At 36.1% G+C, this 24,465-nt stretch overlaps 1 long non-coding RNA gene across 2 annotated transcripts in view; it reads left to right on the forward strand.

The window, feature by feature from the left end:
* The window catches only part of LOC121110164, a 122,172-nt gene that overhangs the window by 90,731 nt on the left and 6,976 nt on the right, over positions 1 to 24,465 (forward strand). For both annotated transcript variants that reach the window (XR_005858146.2, XR_005858147.1), the window contains 4 exons: positions 4,885 to 5,038; positions 15,530 to 15,601; positions 15,899 to 15,991; positions 18,530 to 18,635. This is a non-coding gene — a long non-coding RNA (uncharacterized LOC121110164). The remainder of the gene's footprint in view (positions 1 to 4,884; positions 5,039 to 15,529; positions 15,602 to 15,898; positions 15,992 to 18,529; positions 18,636 to 24,465) is intronic.

Here is a 24,465-nt window from a genome sequence, read left to right on the forward strand (position 1 = left end):
TTCTGTTAAAAAGAGTGCCTTAGAATATATCCAAAATGTCTACAAAAATATTTTCATAAATTATTCTCCAACGAAGAACAGGAAATATTTCCCTCTTCAGAAAGTATACATGAAAACCAGTCCTGCAAATGAAAAGCAGAATGTCACTTTTCTCTTCGTGCTAGTCATTCAGTATTATACCTGATGTTTTGATTCATATTTTAGTGATCTGAATGTGAGTTACGTGCCTCTGCCTTACGCTGTAGAATCATAAATGCTAGAGTAAGTGATATCAAGAGCTTTTCTTGTCCATTAGCCTGTCCCTCTTTCCAGAAAGGGAATGATAAAGAAAGATTTGTCTACTTTATTCTTAAATATCTTTGATGATGGAGATTCCACAACCTCCATGTTCAGTACATCCAGAATCCTATGATCCCAATAACACTGAAATTCTATGTTTTTTATTGTGCTGAGGGGCAACTCAAATTTCAGCTTTCAAGCTGACTCCACTAGATCCTCACCAGAATGTAGATGTGCAGATGAAGGAAGGGCAAGAACTTGGTGGGAGGTTTATGGAAAGTGAGTTTTGAATTGCATCACTATCAGTAGCCCTTTAAACTCCAAGAGATTTTCCCAACATCAGTGTGGTCATCTGTGGAACACGTTATTATCCAATATGAAAAAGGGGATCGGCATCTGAGACTTACTAAAAATGCTAGGGCAAGAAAAATTTTGGACTTATGTTTAGATATGGCTTAGAAAATCTAATTTTGTGTGACATCGCTACCTACCAGTGAAGTACTAGCCAAAATAATAAACATGTTTTTAAACGTTATGGTGATTATGCTCTGATACAGACACAAGGGGCTAATTTCCAATAGTACTGGAAATGTAGTTCCTCTATAACAAAATGAACTTATATTCTGTTTTGACATTTCTTGTAGAAGTGGATGAAAAATTTTATTCAGTTTTTGATGTAGTTTCGTTGTCAATCTCTTGCTTTATCAGGGTGACAGTTGAACTTTATTTTAGCAGCAGAACCACTTTGTAGCACACTTTGTAATGGGCCTGGATTTTGGTCAACATCAATAATAGAATAATAAACTAATAAAATTCCAGGGAACTGCAGGGTTTTTTAATGGAAAAAACACTTCTCATGGCTGTTCTGAAGTTCTTTTCAAGAACTGATAGAACATACGGGGTTTTTCTAAAAGATTCTCAAACATTTTTGTTTGATAGTGGTAAGAAGAGACACAGGAAAACAAGTTTCTGATACAGTCCCACAGTACAAAACTCACCATGTCATACACTGTGTCATAGGAAGCACTGGCATCTTTTTGAGACACGACTCATTGGAGCACATCTTTTGGTACAGCGCAGTACCATGTAAACTAAGCAACCACGTTGAAAATAATTCTCTAACCCTATCAGAAGTCAGACTGGAAATCACAGCCTTTTCTATGCTGTAGGGTTTTCCCGCACTAATGCTTTTCTCATCCACATTGCTCACTCACCTGATCAGCAGAGATTTATCTGCATGGATTTCTTGTTTCATTGTTGCTAGCCTGAATGGAATAAAGAAGGAAAAAAAAGCACCATTCTTCATTGGAGGTCTTTGAAAAATATCAGTTTATACCATTCTATTAATTCAGGTTTGTATTGAAGTGATTTCTCTTTCTGACAGTTGATCAAATGCTCATCTAACAAAAATCACTGCCTCTCTTATCTGCTCCTTTGATGTAATGCTTTTGGAATGTGCTTTTGCTTGAGATGCATTTATATTTTTGGCTTTGTTTTTTTCTTGATGAGTAAGTAGACAGAAGACAGTTGTTGAAAACAAAATAGACTGATGAATGCAATCCAGACAAGATCATTAAAATAATAACTGCAAACAGAGGGAATGTCCAACAAGAATAAGGTCTTACTTCCTGAGCAAACTTGTATGCACAAGAAAGGAGACCAAAGTTGTTTTAACACAAGTTGCTCGTCTTCCTACTTCTTTAATACCTTGTATACACTGCACAGTATCATTTCTTAGATATAAACATGGACAGAATGATAGTGATGAGAAAATCCAAGCCTACTAAACACATTTCTTATCAATAACAACCACTATGCCATTTATTTCTTAGGTCAAACTGCGTAATTTTTCTAAGAAACTCCTATCTGATCACTGCTGACAGAGAATAAATCATTATTATGCTCACGTTATATACTGAAGTATTCCTTACTACCAGAATGTCCACTCTGCCTCTCATTTCAGTGAGTGTAAGGAATGAACAAAAATACCAAAATCTGTGGAATTTCAAAGGTATAAAGCTTTTCCATTAAGAGAATAAGAATTTGTCTTCAAGAAGTAACGGAGTACCAATTGCAATGAGAATCAACTTTCTTTAAATTAGGTCATTTCCACAAAAAATCTTGAGACACTGCTCAGATTCAGAAGTGAAAACTGAAAGTGAGCATGAAGAAATATATTATTTTCACATTTGTAAATCAAATTGAGAATGAAGGTGTTCTGTATAAGGAATAACAAAGGAATAACAAAATTTATAAAAGAATCCTTACCAGTGATCTTGTTATTTGCAATTTCTACATATATATATGTATATATACAAGTGTCACAATTTGATCTTTTTTCCTCTAAAATCTTTCTCTAGAATATCCCATTCTGTAACAAACCTCCTCCAAATAAGCCAACAGTGTTAATATTATTTATGACTCTTAAGTTTAATAGTAAACTTTGAAAATATAAGCATACTTAATTTGATGACCCTGTTTATTTAGAAATTCCATAATCAGAGAGAATTGTATCCTTCAGAAGAAAACAGGACAGGAAGGGCATGATTGGGCTGCAGTCATATAGATACATATACATATGTCTCCTGTTCTTACATCAGCATTGATGCTTAATAGATCTGGTTCCTTCTACATTAACTAGAGGCAATGATACAACCTATCCCTCCATTTTGAGAAGAATATTCTTCTGGATTTTTCCCATTCACTTATCATTTGCTTATCCATGCTTGCTTCCATGTGATTTCTTTCATCTTGAATGTGAGTGGCCAGAAACTTAGATAAACTTGCAAATATGATTTTTCATGAACTTGGTATATGAATACCTAATGCATCCTACAACTACATTTTCCTTTTAACATTCCCATCATGCTGGTAACTCATAATCAACCTGACTTAATGGTATGTTCAGGTCTTTTTTACTCTTCAGTTATTTCCAGTGGATGAATGCACAATTTAGAAGATGAATTAGTGTTAGTGCTATCTGACATATCATTATTTAACCTTGACATCGTTACCTTCTCACTGTTGGCTGCTTTAGCAAACAAAACCAACTAATGTAACTGTTATAAAACTCTAAAACTCCTGACATAACATCTCTTTTATACCTTGTGAGTTTGCAAGCAGTCTGTCTTTAGATATGTATTTGTATAACAGTAAATAATTTACAAAATGCAATCTCCCCTGAAGTTTGCTTAATATCACAGACATACAGAAAGCTACAGTTCAGGGTAGATCCAGATGGCATCAAAATTATATCATTCAGAATACTTTTTCTTGTTACAATCAATACAGTGCCTCTGATTTTATTTTCATTATATAGTCAGCAGAAAACTTTATCATCATTTTTGGTGAGCAGAGAAATGCAATGAACAGCTACTGCACTGAGAGGACTTCTTACTCAGCTGTACTTATACAGAGAATTGTCATCTCAAAATAATTCATGAGCTTGTTGTCCAAGTCTGCAAAGTTCAATTGCTTTTATTTTCATGGTATTCACGTTTTCATATTTTATAGAAGCCCATGAAAAGACGAAGAGAGGTTATGTCACTGTTTTTGTTCTTTCTGGTCCTCCTGGAGGCTAAACTTCCCAAAAGGTAGTTAACTTGTCTGTCATTTCAGAATGTTTGAATCTCATCTCTTCAGAGACAAATTGAGCATATTTAACTTATCAAAGCTATCACCCAGATTTGTCTGAATGCACGGACATTGAATACACAGACTATAGCACCTGCATTGTGCTATCTTCCAGAAATAAAAAGATGTAATTTCTGAATTTTGGTATTCAGCTCAAAACATTTCTGTGTTATAGACATCCTGCCTCAGTAAGGAGAAGTAGTGCTTGTGCTCAGAACAATTTCACAAAGTCTTGTGCCTTTGGCTTGACAAGTTCGTCTATGTTATCAGCCTATTAAGGATGATAATTTGCATTCAATTCAGAGGATTATTTTCATACATAGAATCATAGAATCATTAGGTAGAAAAAGACCACTAATATTATCTACTCCAACTATCAACCCATCTCCACCATGTCCACTAACATGTTCCTCAGTGCCACATCTACACCTGAACACCTTCAGGGACCATGAAACATCTCTTTTTGGGTAGGATAGAGTTCATTTCATATGAGTATTGGAAGGTCCCACTGCAAGGCCATTCGTTTTGCTCAGTGCAGCCCCATTATCACCAAAACTTTTGAGTAATTATTCTCATGAACAATTATTTTTTTTCTTTAAATAATTCTCAAGGAAGTTAAAAAATATCACTTGCCATTTGCTATTTGTTATTCTCTGCTTAACATTTAGTTATTCATATTTATTAGTGTTTGCAGAGATGGGCTAGCACAGCACAAAAATCCAGAAAAAGCACTAACTCTTAAGTAAACAAAACAAACACAGTTGCTTCTGCCTTTCCAGCAATACCAGAACAAAGGTTTTGACTTCTGGAATAATCTTATATTGTTTCAAAAATTATTTCAGTTGGAAGATATGTTTGAAGATGCTCTGTCATAATTTCTGAGTGCTTTGGTCTGGTTATTAGAAGGTTGTGAGTTTTTGCATTGAAGCACAGAGCTGGGAGGTTTTCTGATTAGCTTTCTTTATTTTGCAGCCTCAAGAGGGCTCCCAGCTTCCTTCCAGCATCCTTGGATGAGACAGAGACAGCAACCTGGCACAGAGAGAGGATGATCACAGCTGTATGGCTGCTCAAGAAGCATTGTTTTTCAATGTGAAAGGTCAAGTGCTGAACTGCTAAACTCTTCTCTGTGAGTATGACATTGTGGAAATTCACACAGAAGAAAATGCTAATACTTAGTGCTGTTTTACTACCCAGAAAGAGATTTGAGAAATTTCTTAAAATGTTTGTTCTATTCTTGTGCAAAATGTCACTCAAGTGGTGTATTGAAAACACTACTCTACTCTAATAACTGAGTCATTTAGAACATGGATGTAATACATTTGTATTTCTTTAGTAAATCAGCAGATTCTTTGCTTTCTCAGAGGCACAAAGAGAGTGGCTCAAGATAAGTCAGAGCACGGGAAACAATAAAGATGTAGTTACCATTACCTCTGAAAATGCTGAGCTGAAAAACTGCTCTGAACCAGGACAGAAAATGTTCCTGGTACACAGGAGATCAAAAGAACTCTCCTGCAGGTCTAAAAATGAACAGTTGCTCCATGGAGAGTAATTATCTTGGAGCAACCAGCTGAGACACAGGACCTTGTGGGACCTGAATAAGTTACAACTAGCTTCATTATCATCAGGAGATCAAAAGATTTTAAGATAGATGAGTATGCCAGCTGCTGTTTTAGGAAACGCTGTCTCTTGTCACAATAGGCTAATGCTTTCATTTTAAGAAGGCTTGAGTATCTATATATGATCTGTACATGAATCATAAGAGGAAGAACCACAGGTACCCAAACATAACCAGAATTGCTGAGAAAGTGCAGTCATACCCAGTACTGTGACCCAGTTCTTAGTTGAGACAGCAGTAAACTGAAGCAAGTTTGGTCAGGGGCTGGAGCACTTGTCCTGTGAGAATCTGGGCTGGTTCAGCCTGGAACCATGTATGTGGTCAAAGCACCAGTTTACAGAGAAACTGTGGGAATCTCTGTACTTTGAGACATTTGGAACTCAACTGGAAAAGTCTATGGTAATGGAATCCGCTTTGAGCAAGGGGTTGGACCAGCTGAAGGTCTTTACAACTCACATGACTCTAGCCTGTGGGTTATTATAAAACAGGGTGTATCCTCTGTGAGCCCTGGTTGTCTGTTAGATCTCCACATAGCTGTACTCTGAGAGGAGTTGGACAGGTGACCTGACCAAAATAAGAAAACACTGACCTAAAATGACTGCTAAAACACTGACAAGGGAAAAAAATATGTCAGCCTGGGAACTTGGCCAGGACACTCAGCCTGGAAACCAGAGGCATCCTTTGGGGGGCAGCTGTTATAATTGTAGGACAGCAGCACATGAGAGAACCAGAAACATCCTAAAGTCACCATTTATAAGGGCAAAGTGAGAAACTGAGGAATAATTTGTCATCTGAGAAGGTCAAAAATAGTCTGAGAAAGTGGGAATTTGTGGCTGCTAGTAGTGGTAGCAGAAAGAATAGAAAATCGTCTGAGGAATTATTTTTTTGTTGGGGAAAGTAAGAAACTGTCATCTATTGATTGTTTTTGGAGAAAAAACAGAAATTAAAAACGTAGCGGCTATTTGAAATGGTGATGTCCTACATCCTGTTATGTTTCTATGATATAAAGTTGGCCTGTCTTCTTACCCAAGTGCAACTTCTCCTTCTGATAAACTCTACACATACCCATTTCTCTCTAGTATTTTAAACAGGTTGAATCTTTGCTGGTATGCTGAGTTGACTCGTAACTCTGGATTGACTGAGTTCAGGGCTGACTTCTAAACTCTGCAACACTCGAAATCCTGTAACATGGATCAACTTTGAAGTGAGAATCTGTCTGTTATTTTGTTGTTCCCACCCCTGGGCCCATGTCAGTATCTTTTGAGTTCATTTTTCTTAATTTGACCTCTTGCATATTGGTTTGTCCACCACTTATGGGACTGGTTGGATGTACTTAGCACTGGCTACTTTATGAGGTATGTAAGTACACCATCTGTTATAAGCAAAGTCTTAATAAGTATAACTTATTATATTTGTCATAGTATTGATAAATTTGGAATTCACAGTGTCCCTCTGGGTTGTAACAATGTCAAGGGGACAAAATAAGAAGGAAAAGGTTATGGATTGAAATTGGTTCAGAGTAGACAGAACATTGGTGTGTTACCATCATCGTTTTAGTCACAAATGCAAAGCACAGCACAATGCAGGCTGCTATGAATGTTAACTTCATCACAGCCAGAGACAGTAAATTGTGGATTGTAATTTTGCATGGTAAGGGGTAGTTGCTGAAATACAACATCCACAGGGACACAGGATCAAAAGATGCATCTTACCCTGACCTTTGATAATAGTGTTATTCAGATAGTTCTACTTATTTACCTTTCAATACAACTGATCTGCCATTAAAGCACAGTGGTAAGCTGACCTTAGGACTGACATACATAACAAAACTAATACTGTGCTTCTCATGTGCTAAGCAACTAAAATTAAATGAAAAGAACCTGGGTATGATGAGGATAAATTACCTGGGGAAAAAAAAACAAAAAACAACAACAAAAAAACCTTAGAATTAAACTGATTTTCTCCACATCTTAGTATTGATTGGACTGCTGGAAGTGCTGGAAAGGTTAAGATTTCAGGACAGCAAATCCAATTAGTGAAATATGATACTTCTTTAAGCAAGCAAACATGATTTGGCAGCTAACAGATTCCACTGGGCTTTATTTTCCTGCTTCCCAGCCTCTTTCCCAGCTTTAATGCCTAATCCTAAAATGTGCTGCTGAGTGCATTTTGTGATAATTCAGAAGAACTGCCTACCTGCAACTTTTGAATTCTTTATAAAATTATGTGTGTTGTTTATCAAACTCAGTTTTCTCAGCTTTAAGGTACACTTCCCTAAACCCTCTCTGTTGTTCTGCATCCCTGACAGTTTAGTATTCACAGAGGTGTGCCTATGCAGCTGGTAGCAGAGGACTTGTTCAAATGGAAAAAAATAATAGTAAAAAAATAATAATAATAAAAAAACCTGACCTGGCACTTGATCAAGAGAACAGGTTTAAATTGTTTATCTGGCAAGCAGATCACAAAATATGTGCCTCTGATAATCTGTTAGACCTCTCCATGATGTCTATAAAGAACAGAGCTGAATGGTATTAAAAAAAAAAAAAAAAAAAGTATATTTTTCAGGGGCATTTTTACTAACTTGCCTGAGGAGAGTTGAGCCAGTATTTGAGGAAGAGGGAGCTAACTATACCTTCCTCAATAGAGTTAAATTCTTAATGAATGGAGGATGAGGGATTCTATCTTTAGGTAATCAGTTGTTTTTATCAGTTTGTTTTCTAAACAGCATTACTAGGACAAGAACAGTAACAGACATTATGAGGTAGAGAACTGAATTATCTACATTATTGGTAGCTGAAATCAGCTATGGTCTTATACTACAGTCTAGGTAGAAGACAGTCCTTAGGTTTCACTCTTCAGACGGGTAAAATCCAGCTGAAGTTTATTCAGAACTCGTTTATACTAATTTGTTCTCTAGATGGTGTTATTTTTTAGCTTAAATTAGCTCTTCACTCTCTCTGACATTTATCACCCTGATGGCTTTATAAAGTGAAGTTTTTTTCATCCAGGACTGAACAAGCCTTTTTAAAAATATATTTAACTTAAGCTCTCAATTCAGACCATTTCTAATAGTACTTCTTTGCTACCATTCCAGTTTGAATTCATTTCTCTTTAAGTGGATGAATGAAATTCAGTACAGTGTATATTCAGTAATTCCTTGAACAATGGTAATGATTGCAAGATCAAAGCATACTAATGCCTCGAGACTTTTCAAGGTGCTTAATTTTGGGGGTTAAGCAGAAAAATTACTATCTAATCATGGCAGGATAATTTCTTGGACAATGAAATGTCTTGGATGAAATTCTGCATGAAATAAAAAAAAAAAAAAAAAAAAAAGAACATTTTGACTCCAGCACTTTCAATATCAAAATATTTCAGTTGATGGGATTGACACCAGCTTCAAAACCAACGTTCAGAGTTTCTGCTGGAGCACTGTTTTGATTGAGTAAGGAAGAGGAAATTGAGAATTGGTAGATGAACATTTTTTATTGTGTCAGAAAATGTTTCTGTGTGAAAGAATATTTTGCCATATATTATGTGAACTAAAGAGAATCCCCACAGAACATTGGTGTCAGCCCCAAAGCTTAAGTAATGAGTAAATGCAGCACATCAAATCCTTCTCTCCAGATAAATGTAGTTATGGATCTTAAAGATTTGGCAATCTATTCCATGATTCTGTTCAGGATTTACAGGAACTCGCCATCAGATAAAAGAAACTACTGCTGATCTGCTTTTGTTATTTTGGGGTTTCTTGAAAAGCAACTGAAAAAAAAAGAGAAGTTGCATAATCTTAAAAAAAAAAAAAAAAAAGATAGGCTACAGATAATTTAATATGATGAAATCAAAGTCTGGGACCATGCAAAAAATGCATAATAAAATGAACAATGCCAAGAAAGTAGCAGTAGATAAAATCTCTGAGAAATTCTCCAGCAGAAGAAACCAAATGATGTATTCATTGTGTTCCATATGAAGTAGTTGCAATTACCTGTGTCTACGTGCAAATAATAAAAAGAGAACGATGTTAAAATGAGATAGTCACAAAAATAATAAAAAAAGCCCAACCAAGAAATTATTACATATTATTAAAAAGTTGTTGCCATCTTACTTACTGTAATGTTGCACAGCTTATGGTCCTAGAAGGTGATTTTAGCATTTCAGTTTTGGTCAGGAACTATATTATCAGGAGCAGCTATTTGTCTACATATATTCTGTCTAGTCAAATATGATTAACATATGTGAAATTTTGTTTACTTTTACCTTGACTTTTCCTCTAGTATTCCTTTTGGTATTAATGGAAACTTGGGTCAAAGCTCTAAAAGTAGAATAAGCCTAATTGCATGCAATTCTCATAATTTCCAACACCTATTGCTACACCATTACAAAATGCCATTATCCCAAATATCTACCAGCAATTTTCCCTGTGCTCTTTCAGCGTGACTAATTCATGATTTTCGGTCTGGCTTGTTACAGTAATATTGACAAGTGGCATATAACCACTCAATCAAGCATATCAAGTCCTTTAATTTGGTCTAATTCAGGCATCAATAAAAGGTGTGAAGCATTTACATTTGCTCTACTGAAACTAATGCCCATCACAAAGTAAATTGATTTTCACTTTTAATACAAATAAAAATTTGATTACATGAAAAAGTGTTCTCAAGCTCGCTAAACTGATAATGAATGAACAAGTAAAGCAATTGTTGAAAATCTAGGTCTCATATTTGTTTTCTCTAGTGTATAACTTCTTGCCTTTCAAAGTAATTTGCTAAAAGATGGAACACTTCAGTCATTTTCGCATGTCTACTTTGCTCAATTTACCAGAAGTACATTTTTTTTCTATTTTATTTCACATGGGCAAAGTAAATTAGATTTTTTTTTTTTTGGTAGCTTTTGTTTTGGCAAACAGCCAAATAAAATAAACTAAGTAGAAATAATATGAGGAAGAGAGACTCTAACTCTACCAAACTCTGTCCCAAACATCCAATTTCCATTTTCTCAGTGATACATAGATGGGTTGCACAGAAATGCAGTTTTGGAAGACAAATATGACAGCATGATGATTATGTCTATCTCTATAATTGCTTTCTTTGAGGAAGCTGTGTTTCTCTAAACAATTCTGATTGCTTTTTCTTGACTTTATACTGTAAGTGATTTAAGTTCAATGATAATTATATGGGAGAAAGACAAATGTATAGTCTTGCTTTTTGTTAATGTTTTTCTTATCTGAAATTCTAGAAGTAATACAAATAGAAAAGAGTTGATCAGTTAATCCCAAATATCAACCTTTAACATCATCAAAATCATCTTTTGAATATATCCTCTATGACTTGATCTATGCATGAATATCCACATCTCTTCTAACAAGCTAAAGTGTAAGCTGTTAATTCTATATGTTATAATGCTATAAAACAAATAATTGCAACAAAGAATGTGCAATGTGTCTCCAGAGCACTGCCTACTTCTGTAGAAACAAAACTATTAAGCTCATTTTATTTAATTAAGGCTACTCTTTCTATGATTTTCTCAGAAAATCTCTACAAATGAATCAACATCTTGGCCTTCGTGGTTATTGACCATACTGTGCTATCCATTTGTAAGTGCAACTTCCTATTGATTTCTAGAAAAGTCATCTTAGGAACAGTGTGTGTCGCTTAACAAGAGGTAGGACCTGTAACAGATTCATCAGTCACTGAACATTTGGTATCTGTCTTACTCTATGTGATATGTATAAGATATCAAAATCTAGTGGAGTTGCACCAAGATAAAGCTTGTGTGAATTAGATCTGATCCTGATACCTGTATAAATTGGATTTCTACTGTTCAACTCCTTGACATCTACAAATCTAGTTGATTTTAGATGACAGTGTTTCCATCTAATTAATAGAAGTTACATGATTAAACTGCAATTGAATGTGGATCTATGTTCACAGTTTGATTAAATTACATCTTCAGCTCAGCTAGTTTTTTTCTCTGTGAGTGAGGCTAAGTACTTTTAACTTCTCTTCATTTTTTTTTCTCTTTCATAAGATGACTTTAGATATCTTAGACTAAATTACACCAAAGGAAAGGCAGGAAAACAAAAAGAATGAAAGAAATCATCGCAGCTTTTGTTGTTTGTTTTTGAAACTGAGTAGTAGATAGCAATATTATCATTACTGGAATGTTGGAAGAGGAAAAATGAAAATGGTGGACATAAGTGTCCTGAAGTTTGACAGACAGGATCATCATACAGGGTTTTACAAGGAAGGATTCTTATGGGACTCTAAATACAAATATCACAGTCTACATAAGCTGAAAAACAAATCCAGTAATAAAAACAACATGATTAGTGGTGCTTGGGAATTCTGGAGTGAATGCTGTTTCAAACCATTCTTACAAGATATACTGGAGAGTGATGTGGAAGGCAAGGAGTGTAAAATGCCTATGGTGTAATCTCCTGAGCAAAGGGCTGGCAGGAAACTTCATATATTTTAGGCAAAACATAGACCCCTGAAAGCAAAATCCTCTCGTAAGTCCAGAAACGGTAGTGTAAATTTACCACAACATCTACAGCAGTGATGGCTAGAGTGACATTATTCACAGAACCTGAAGCATTTCTATCAATGAGAAATACTTGCCAGCAACAATGAACATTTCCTTGCTCCACTGCTTTTTAATTAACATGCCTTGAGCCACTGCCCTAGCTCTCATTCTATTCTCTGTTACTTTTTGCACCACTCTTTATGCTTAAAATAAATACACAAACAAAAAAGCAAAAGACTAATAATTTTGCCCCACTTCTGTGTAAAGCTATTTTGGTGACATCTTTCAGAGTCTTAGGACTCTAAAACAAGTCTCATCTAGAATGGTCAGTCTGAGGTTGTAAGTAAAGCACATAAAGTAGACTGAGATGTGCTTCCAATTTATGTACTGATTAGTTACCATAGCATCGTGGAGACAGATAATTTAAATACTGTTGATGTAAAAGGGAGGAGGAAATCTACTATGCACAGATGCCAATATTTAATCCTGAAAAGGCAATAAGCTGTCCCATGCCATCTGCTGACACAATATTTGTTTGAATTCCATGACAGAGATCACCACTGAAGCAGGCACTGATGACATGAAGGATAGATAAGGCTGAGAATTCTGAAGTAGTTTACAAACTCTTTCATGGAGGTTTGGTGACTGAAATAACATCACGATAAAGTAGTAGATGTGCATGCTTACTGTCTCAGTGCTTTGGGTTTCCTGGGCCTGTAACCTACGTGACATGGGCTGTAGTGGCAAGCCACTGGCTAATGTTAATGAATTTCTTCCTAAGGTAAGTTCCTTGGGAGATGGGCAAAGGGGAAGTTAGCGATTCTCTAGAACTGCTCTATGAAACCAGAGAAAGACTAGAGTTGTTTCTTGGTCCATCAATTTAGACAAGCCTGATCTGTGTACCAGATGTTACAAAAGAGGGTGAATGAGATATTGAGTAGTTGGCTAACAATGGAAATGAGATGCATTCCTAAAACTGAAAGATCATCCCAATGACAGGTGCTAAGGACCTTTGCATTTCTAACCAAATTCAACTGTCTTAATTTTGCACTTAAAGTAGAATATCATAGAATCATTAAGGTTGGAAAAACCACTACGATCATCTAGTCCAACCATCAAATGAGAGCCTAGCAGAGGATGGTTTCAATCCATTTGGGTTATGGATCTAACATGCTTCCGCTGTGCCACTCTGTTACAAGACATGATCTTTAGACACATGGCAATCCTCCTTTTTATTTGAATAGACAGATTGAAAAGCACCGAAGGCACTTTTAATGCGAGAAATCTGTGGCATTTGGCATGATCAGCACGGGATAGGTGGCATGGGATGAGAACCATAGTTCCAAGTACTCATGATTGCTCAGTCACACCCACTGCAGTTGACCTTTCAGAACATCAACTAATTTGGGACCAAAAAGCAATATGTTTCCTTTAAAATTCTCTATGCCTGATTATTATTATTACCCCAGATTGAACATTTCTATCCCTCTGCAGCTGGAATTTTAATTGGCTGTTCTGTCCCCATAATAGCTGCTAAGAAGCTTTGCTCTTCCCCTAACTGCTCCCTTACTTAATCATAGAACCAAATGCAGTTACATTTTTATTATCCATGAATAATTTTTTTTAATCTCATTTCATTCAGCTTCTTAAGAAATCGATGGAGCCCTCATGTGACTTAAAAGTATTGCTGGCTTTCTCAGATTAACAAGCATTGACATACTAGAATGCTGAAGCTTCGTTTGTAGATGAAATCTAAATACTGTGAAGACGTGTATCAGCATTCATTCCTTGGCATGTTGAGATTTGTACAAGAAGAAAAAAAAATGTTGCCCTGTATGTGCATACTGTGATAGTGTAAGGAAAGTTGGACCTAAAATACAAGGAAGATGACCTATTGATCTTTCACTATTAAAAGCTATAAATGCCATTCAGAAACACAACCAGCACATTTCCTATTGGATTCAACATCATCCCCCTTGCTCAGAACCAAGTGGATTCTCCTCTTGGAAAGCCAGCAATGTGCTCTTTCCAGACATCTTTTGCTCAGATTCAAATTCCGGGACGTGTTCCAGGGATTCATGGTGCTATTTGGAGGCTGGCCAGCACACACATTGTGCTGCACATTTCCTTATCTGAAGAGGCAGCTAGCAAATGTTGTTCTAAGAAGAACTCCCTTTTTTCGCCATTCATTTGATTTTTTAAGCTGCAGTGTTCCTGGGCCTCTACAACTGATTGGAAGGCCTGAAAAAGGACAAAGAATCCAATGAGCAATCTGTGTCCTAAATATTGACTTTGGCTGCTAATAGGAGTATTTAGATACAGGAGTAAGTGCTCTTATTGGCTGCCAAAGGATGGGATTAGTACATTTACTAGTAAGATAGGGATGACAATCTGCTTCACAGAGGAAATATGTCTGGACTGCTCTTAGGTGTGTTGGCCCACTAGGAAAGAAAATAATCAAGGCCAATAAATGAAAAGAATCATTGACATAAATATTTTGTTATTGTTTACAATGCTCCTTATTTGTGCAAACCCTACCTGTAGTCTGAGATCCTTGATTGGAAGTAGCAGGTAAATACAGTGATATTTTAGTAATGGTACAGCTTTATGGCTGTACCCGTGGCTCTGAGGATAAACTGTGGAAATGAAAACACATTTTGATACTTCATAATTCTCTCTTCCGTCATTAATTTTATGCAGCCTCTCCTGGTTTCAGAGAAGACTAAAGCTCTGTGGCTCAAATGTGACAGGTGATTTTGACTGCCTTATATTTTTTTATCTTATGAAAGGTAGCAAATCAATAACAGCCTTCAGAAACTAGTAGATATTTTCACATGAAATAAAAGTCTTTTGACAATCTAATATTCGAACATTTAAATATGAACATTTTCAAAATCTCTACTCATTTTTGAGAAAATCATATCTGTTTTCTGACTCCATTGTGTTTCCTCTTTCTTTGCCTATTACACCCATCCATTTTCCTCTCCTACTTTCTGCCATAAAAGATTTCTCCCTATTTGTTATATCTATTTTTAATACATTGTATTTAGTTACACAGGAAATAAGGAAACCTACAGTACTGCATATTCAGCACTGTTTGTGAGATAAAACATAGAGTAATAGAGGTAGATATGCAGAGCAAACAAGCAATACCCCTGCACTTAAAAATAATCCTTCTGCAGGCTTCTCAGGTCAACTGTTTGCTTGGGCTGAAGGGCTCTTTGGTTGTCTTTAGAAGGTGCGCCTGTAATCCCAGTAGTCAAACAAGGGGATCAGATCTTGTTTTCTGTGCAGCAAAGCCATCCAAAGTGAAAATGGATCTTTACGCCTTCCTTCTCAGGCTGTCCCATGTCAATTCTCAGAAGCATATCTATAAGTGAAAACAAGATATCAGGACAAAATGAAGTAAGCACCGACACAGATCAAATATCCTGACAATCAAACATGAATGTCAAAATGCCATACTTTGTTTTCTTCCAGATTCCTAGGCACCTGTGCCTATGAGAGATGCAGGTACCTTTGCAGATCTTGGCCCACATCATTGGAGCAAATGTAAGTGAGACATTCTTGGATAAAACACATGTATAGGACTCTTCTGAAATTTCAGTTATACAAAATAAACTGGGAATGCTGGGAGTATCTACAGTATTAGCCTGTAAGAAACAACAAAATTATGCTTGAAAGACAGGCTAAGAAACTATTAACTTTAATGGTATGTTAATCATCTCCATACTAAATGGGATATCAATATTGTGTTTTGATATATTTAACTATGCGTTTACTGGAAAGAGAAGCAGATCAGAGAAAAAAATACGTGACAAAGTCTTTACTTTTCTAAAACTATTTCAGGTCACTGAGCACACAGGAAGGATTATCTGTCTGGATAGTGAAGAATCAACTGCACAGTTCTGTGAAAACATAAATTTGTTGGGAATTAATTAGGTAAACGGAAGTTTAAATCTTATTATACATGAACAGATAAAATCCTTATTTGGATGCAAACATATTTTTCCTATGCAAGTAATGAATACATAGGGATATGATTTTGTTTCCCCTGAATGTATCAATGGCAGATTACTTTCTAGAAATGTCATACATAAAGAATAAATGAACTTAAAGGTGTGAAAGAGAAACCAGGCAATATATGAACACCTCCAGTGGACAGATTCTGATTGAAATAAAAATTTGATACTTCAAAACTTTAGCAGTTACACCAGTTGTAATTAATTCCTTTACAGGGGATGAAGGTGGAGTGAAGGGAGGAGGGGAAGAAGGGGCAGTTGAGAAAGAAGAGCTCTGGATGGTTATCATGCCATCTAGCAACACTGGATAGGGATCTCTTCCAGACTGCTTTGCAGTGAGATGTAACCTCTGTGCCCTAAAGGTGACATCTGTGTCTTCCCTACGTCTATAGAAATCAGAAGGAATTCTACCTAAGAAGGTATTCTGTGCATCTTAAGTGGAGAAAATATTAAATTCCTGTAAAGTTTTGAGGAGGTTACAGAGAGGATGAGCAGAAGCCCTGTCTGTTCCTGGCCTTCCAGAAAGATAGCGCACAAAGTTTGCTAGCAGAAGACCTGATTGTAGAGACCAGTCCCTCCTCACATGACAAGGTCTTTATTTAAGGAAAATCTAAGAGCCCTTCTACATGCACAGTTTACAAGCAGAAATTCACAAAAAAAAAAAAAAAAAACAAAAAAAAAGGAAAACAAAAGGCTTAATGAGGAGATACAGTAAAATATGTCTTTCTATTTTTTATTTTAAAGGTTTGAAATTTCCAATGTTTTCAAAAACAATGACATGACAACATAGAGGAAACAGATGAGAAGCTGTAATTTCCCTGGTGATGCACAGAGTAAATTACAGTCAGAAAGCAGGTTTTTAAAGGAAACACCTTTTCAAACTTTGGTGCAGCCAAAGCAGTTGGGAGGCTTAAGAACTAAAGCTTCAGTTGAAACCTCAAACTCATATGTGTGTAAGTTTAAGTATGAATTTAACCAGTTATTCAAGCTATATACACTGATACTGCAGCTTCAGGCATAAAATAGAAAAATGAAGAGACTTTTCTCCAGGTACTAAAGCTGGGCTCAGAGGAATAATGTGATTCACCACAGCTCCAAATACATGTTCAGACCTCGCTCACCCCTGTCTCCATCTACTCCATGGAATTTGTCATAATGAAAAGTGTCGTACTGAAAAGACTGTTCAGTGGGGAACAGTACAGTTGTTTCATGCATGTCTCTGGCTCAGTTCAGTGAAAATCTCCACTTAGGTATAAAGCAACATTTTCAAAGGGCAGAAAATGTTAGTATGAAGTTTAAATGATGAAAAAATAATATATCTTCTCCTATATTTGTGTAAGTATGCAATGACACCATAACAGCTATAGCAGCAGTTTAATTTGCCCATGCTTACCGCATTGGGTTACATTTTGGTTTCACATTGGATAAAAAAGAGCATTGATAATTGCATTAAATAGTACTTGAAAAGAATGTTATTGAATGTATCACCTTTCACATTTTCCAGAGCACAGGAGAGCCAATGAAGCAACTGAAGCTCCTTGGATTTCTCTGTTTCACGAGTGTTTCCCATAAATTTTAGAGTCCTTCAAGACAGGACTTTGGACGCACTGCAGAACTATGTTGATAACATGCCGCTGGCAATTAAAAAATGTAATGCTAATGAAATTTAAAATTTGGAAATATGATTGTTTATCTGGACTCATGGGAGATCATTGCAGAAAATGCAGATCTTATTTACCAGCAGTTCCTATTTGACCAAGTAACCTTTTTTTACAGATCTTCTTCAACAAAAATAGTAAATAATAAATAAACTATCCAGTAATGATAAAAGTTTATTTTCAAATTAAAGGGTGAAATACATCTCTTCCACCATTTTATTCAGAGTAGAATAATAGAAAACATTATTTTTGCTCTGCCAGCAATATTTTTTCTATTTTGGCATAGATAGAATGCACAGATATAATAAACTTCTTTCTTTTACAAAATGACATGAAATTAATGGTTACAAAATAGAAAAATTCACTACTGAAATGTTAATATTTCAAGTCTCTTTGTTTCAAAGGATTTGAAATTAACATTGTTTACTGTCATTTTTCTGGAATATTATTGAAGAGGATAAAAACAGTTCAAAGACTGCAGTCGCGTTCAACGGTTCAAAGACTGCAGATCCAGTTTTGATAAATATAAAACTACATTAGTATATATATTTTAGAATTTTAAAATGAAATTTAGAAAAGAATAAGCAATAACACAATTTTTAGTGAGATTTTTCAGTATTTCATGGATAGCTATTGTAGCTTAAGGTGGAATTTTATGCAAGTTCTAAGTAGCTTACAAAAGAAATTTACAATGGCATGGTTAACCAAACACTTTTTTTTTTAAGAAGTACCAACAGATTCACATATCTCTGCAGAGAAAAAGAAAAACATTTACTTCCTTTTTTCCCCCCTGGATACAGGAATTGAAAGTGCGGGGGAAGGACCCAGTAAGAGAGGACCACTGAAAGCACATTGGATGCATTGGGTATGGCCTATTCCCACTGTGAGTGACACTGCTTCTTGCTTGTAAGTTCTTATAGAAGATCATATTAGAAACATACAAAGACCCAGTGGTTTACCTCATTCTGATTTACTGCATATAAAAAATCCCTCAGGGCTGTTCTATGGACAACTGTGGCTCAACTGGAAGAATATGCTTCTGCTAGGTAACCTTTGGCATTGAAAAGCATTCCCAATATTTCTTTGCAATTTCTTTGGAGAGCAGAGAGGTAAAGCAAATCCTGAGACTTTACGATTTATTTTTCCCTCCTGTAAGCAAGAGAGTCTCCAAAGTGCAAGTATTCCTTTGAAGTTGCTGTTTTTTTGCTGTCTATTTTTTTGGGTGAATTTTTTTTCCCACTGAAAATTAAGGCAGCATTAGCTGCATTATCTTTCATAACAGCAGCAGATGGGTAGTACAACTGCGCATTTACCTTCTGCTGGAAGTATTTGTCCATGTGTGTGAATAGGCATTCTAGAAAGAACATAAACACTTTCTAGTACAGTGAGAAGCTCTATTTAGGCAACCCGCTTGGACTCTCAGATTGTTTCAATACATCCAGACAAAAAAGTCAAATGCAAATAATGACAGTCATAGATGCCTGACATGGAGCCTGCATGTATATTAATGAGATAAAATAGCTGATCTCTGCAGCTAGCACCAAATATTATTTTTAATTTCCAAAATTGAGTCAATACCTCACTTGCTTTTTGGAAATGGTCTCTGTTTTCTTCTAACTACATGAAAGTTCTCAGATGTTGTTTGGGAGAATGCTGATCAGTTTGGAGCATGCTAAGATGAAGAATGTTAAGATGAAGAATCTTCTGTGTGAAGAATGTGGCATAAACATATACGCTTTAGAGAGGCTGAGCATATTCCATGGCATTTTTCATCTTACCAGGAGTGACATAGATTGAGAGTCTTATCTGAAATGACGAAATTGATTTAAGCATAGGTTAAAAGTTTTAATAATGGAACTAGCCCTTATTCAGAGTGGGTGGTTAGCCTGTAGAGGTGAAATGTAAATCCTGTGAAAGCTATGATTTCTGAAACCAACTTCAGAGTTTCTAATCATAGAATTATAGAGTCATAGAATGGCCTGGGTTGAAAAGGACAATGATCATCGACTTTCAACCCCCCTGCTATGTGCAGGGTCACCAACCACCAGACCAGGCTGCCCAGAGCCACATCCAGTCTGGCCTTGAATGCCTCCAAGGGATGGGGCATCCACAACCTCCTTGGGCAACCTGTTCCAGTGTGTCACCACCCTCTGTGTGAAAAACTTCTTCCTAATATCCAACCTAAACCTCCCCGTCCCAGTTTAAAACCATTCTCCTTGTTCTATCACTATCCACCCTTGTAAACAGCTGCTCCCCTTCATGTTTATACACTCCCTTCAAGTACCGGAAGGCCACAATGAGGTCTCCCTGGAACCTTCTCTTCTCCAAACTAAACAAGCCTAGTTCCCTCAACCTTTCCTCATAGGAGAGGTGCTCCAGCCCTCTGATCATCTTAGTGGCCCTCCTCTGGACCCTCTCCAAGAGCTCCACGTCCTTCCTGTACTGGGGGCCCCAGGCCTGAACGCAGTACTCCAGACGGGGCTTCACAAGAGCTGAGTAGAGGGGCACAATCACCTCCCTCTCCCTGCCGACCACCCCTTTTTAAATGCAGCCCAGAACATAGTTAGCCTTCCGGGCTGCAAGCGCACACTGCTGGCTCATGTCCAGCTTCTCATCTACCAGGACCCCCAGGTCCTTCTCCACAGGGCTGCTCTCAAGGAAATCATCCCCCAGTCTGTATAAATACCTGGCATGGCCCCGACCCACGTGCAGCACCCTGCACTTGGCCTTATTGAACCTCATTAGGTGTTCATGGGCCCACTTCTCCAGCCTGTCCAGGTCCCTCTGGATGGCTTCCCTTCCTTCCAACGTATCGACTGCACTGCTCAGCTTGGTGTCATCCGCAAACTTGCTGAGGGTGCACTCGATGCCATCATCTGTGTCATTGATAAAGGTGTTGAAGAGCACCTGTCCCAAGTCCAACCTCTGAGGGACACCACTTGTGACCAGCCTCCACCTTGACATGGACCCATTGATCACAACCCTTTGGCTGAGTCCAGCCAGCCAATTCCTAATCCACTGAAGAAGGAAGTGCCTGTTCATACAAAAAAAACCTCAATTATACTTTTTTTTTTTTCACAGAAATCAAAAAACTTTTTTTAGACATTATGACAGTTTAAAGATTTTCTATTCTGCAAGCAAACAGTAAAAATTGACCAAAAAAAAAAAAAAAGAAAGAAAGAAAGAAAGAAAGAAACAGTAAGAAAATTTTGCCTACCAGTTCTGTGAAATGTGACATCTTGCCCTTCAGTACATGAAACTTGTGAATTCTTTAGGTTGTACAATGTTTCTCCATTAATTCACTCAAGCACTTTCTTCTGTTGTGGTTGATATAAGCTCCAACCATCTGTAAAACAAATAGCTGAAGGTCAGATGCTAAAACATCTATCATAATTAAAATCTCTACACTCTTGGTCTTTTCTTTTTGAAATGTAACCTGTGTTCCTAGATTATTTGTTGTTTCTGTTGTTGTTGTTTCTCTTTCATTATCTGCTAGCTGAAGTCATTATCTGTAATTTAAGAGCAATTAATTTTTATTAAAACATAATTACGGAAATCATTTTTTTCCTTCTAATGCAATCTTTGTTAAACTAAACTCAATAAAGAAATCCATACTAAATAAACAAACTAATGAAGAATAATATTTGTTTTACCAAAAATGATAGCATCCAAAGTCAAGAACACTGGTACTTGCTGCCACAACAAGGTTGGATAACTGCAACCTTGCTGATAAAGAGAATAATCTCTCTCTCTATTTGCTTTCTTTCTTAAAAAAATAATAAAATCCCTTCTTTGATCTTGGAATGCCTCCCTGCTGAGCTGGGATCGATCTTCAAGAAGCACGATTTTTAACTCTTTGCAACCTTGAATCTGTATACGTTCTGAGAAAGGGACCAGACAGGCTGCTTTTTGAATTTGGACAGATATCTCTAGGCACACTTAGCTTGAAGATTGTGTTTTCAGGATCAAAGTAACCTGAAACAAAATCTTAGCTTCACCCTACCTTCTTTTGCATTTCTTCCATTGTTATATTATTCACTGTTCACAGTTCTCAGAACGGTAACATACTACTATAAAAGCAGTCACTGAATCCAGTTCCTGCTATTGTAGTTGACCAAATCATAGAAAATCCTTCACAGATTTAATAACCTCTCTTCTGAAACTACTTACATTGTCCTCAAATGTCGCATTAGAATTGAATTCTTCTGATAGTCTAAATTTCCTTTGAATTTCTGGCCTGCACTTAATCATGGCCTGTTGCTTTTGTGCCAGCTGGAGTCTTTAGCTTAGGTAGATCTCCTCTTACTGTATTGTTTTCCTTTTCTGAGCCTTCATCTTCAGTTAAAAAATCAAATCCTTCTCATCAAGGTTAAACTGTGCCATGACAGACAAATGTATTGTCGTTTGAGAAGGATATTGAACTAGGTAAATTCCAAGAAGTTCATTTCCAAGACACATTTCTGTGATATTTGCATAGGAAAAGAGACTGAATTTGTATCAGTTCTGGAAACACATAAATTTATTTCTCACCTGCTAAATCTAAATGAAAGGCTGCATCTACACTGGGAAAAAATATTTTACTTCATATATGAACTGTATAAATCCTTTACTTGAACTCTTGCTAGTTACTATGCGGTACAGAAACTGTCAGTTGTACTACATTAAATAAAATTACTCCTTTGAGCATCCATGAAAACAAAAATATTGTCTTGATTTTAAATGTGCCATGACAAATATCCCAAACCTATAGTTCTTGGCCAAAAATAAGAGAAAAAATGGTAGGTAGGTAGGTATTTTATTTTGAGATTTTAGTATGGTTCAGCAATTTCGAGTTTAAGACCAACACCAATCTCTTGTAAAAGTAATTTCCCTAGAAATTTTTTTAAACTACGTAAACACTCATATCTGTATAAAGATTGAAGAAAAACATGACACAGCTGAGCCAAGTGGTCCAGATGAAATTTAAAGGCTAGTAGATTCCTGCACTTACAAATACAACTTGTAGCACACGCCCACCAGCAAAACTTGCCTTTAAAAATCTGGATGAAAAATGAAAAAGTCTTGCCAAAGTAGGTTCATTTAAACAACTAGGACTCTCTGTATTGCTCAGAAAATTTCAGTTGTTACATGTTTGTTTCCCAAAATAGAAACAGAAAAGAAAAATATATAATTATTCCTCAGAACTTTCCATTGCAATATTTTTTTTTTAAGAGACATCTCTGAAGATTATAAATATGTTATTAGCAAATGTTGAATTCATGATTAGAGGGTTTTTTGTTTGTTTGTTTGTTTTTTTCTGAGTGTATACGGTAATTTAAGAAACAGTTTGAAATTTTACTGGGCATATGTAACTGATTTTAGGTACCAATATAAGTAGCTTGCTACAGGACAGGAAGATTTGGATAGTGGAGTTATTCTCATCTTCGTCAAGAAAATACAGCTTTTTCAGTATTGTAGACAGAATCGTAACTACCGACTCCTACCAAGACCATTGAGCATGAGCTGTGGCTTCATTCACACATTATTTTGAAACTACAGGGACACAGCTAAAAGTTGTCTTTAATTCTGCAGACCTACCACAGTGTAAAGTTTCCCTTGACCTTTTCACTCACTATTCCTGCTCATTTCTATTTTTCCTGCAATTGTCATTCATATTATTGTCTTTTATTTCCCTCTTTTTTTTCTTTTCTTTTCTTTTTTTTTTATGAGTAGCTTTTTATATGACTAACAGTAGTCTGGGTAAAGTGACAAAGCAACAGCAATTATTGAAACATGAAAGCATATTCCATGCTTCTCCAATGTAAATTCAGCAAAACCTTTGTCATAATGCAATCCTCCTCTTTTATATATAGGTTCCTTTGAATCCTTTGTTATCGTTTAACATGCCTGCAGAATTCCTTGTTATCCAAGTAACTGTTTTCATCCAGACATAATTTGCTTTCCATCTTGCACATGCTTTCATTAGAATACTATAGCTGAATTTTGCTCCTCTGACAATACAGTTAAATTCTGTGGGATCACTATAATGAACAGTTTGGTTTTTAATGATCTCTGTATTTTTGTTTATATTGTTGTTTAGGATGTTTGTGGAATGAATGTAAATCTTGTATATAATTAAGAAGTTTGTACTTAGTGCTATGAATGAAAACCATAAGATTTGAGAGGAAATAAAAACAATACCTTAGTAGTATTCTTGGAACAATAATAAACCTTGTCCTTGGAAAGCTCATGTGGTTGAAGTTAAATATATACTTAGCTCCTTGCAAACCCAGGCCTGAAATGACGTAATTGACCCGAATAGAGAATAATAAAACAAATTCTATAAGAACACTATTTGTATATCACATTATGATGGTATATTAAATAGTAATTAAACAGTTTTGAGTATTATTCATAATAATACTAAACGTATCTGAAATTAAACATCAAATTTTCCTAAGACTTATGTATCAATCTGTGTATGAAGACATACTTACATACTTGTGTATTAAAAAGCTCTGTTTGCCTAGCCAAACGCATTCATCACACCTCATGCTTTTGTCAAGTGGATAGCTAGTTTGGAGAATTGAAAGCTCCCACTCATTTCTATCAATTAAGCAAATGATAAATATTAAGTTTTGTTTTTCTGGGCCTTGCTGAGAATGTATTGTATCTCCCAGAAGATGCTGTTTAACTTAACTTTGGAAAGCACAGTGAAAGGACTTTCAAGCATCTCCCAGGACTGTCAGTGTTGCTG

The sequence above is a fragment of the Gallus gallus genome, chromosome 3, assembly GCF_016699485.2.
Source record: "Gallus gallus isolate bGalGal1 chromosome 3, bGalGal1.mat.broiler.GRCg7b, whole genome shotgun sequence".
NCBI lineage: Eukaryota > Metazoa > Chordata > Aves > Galliformes > Phasianidae > Gallus > Gallus gallus.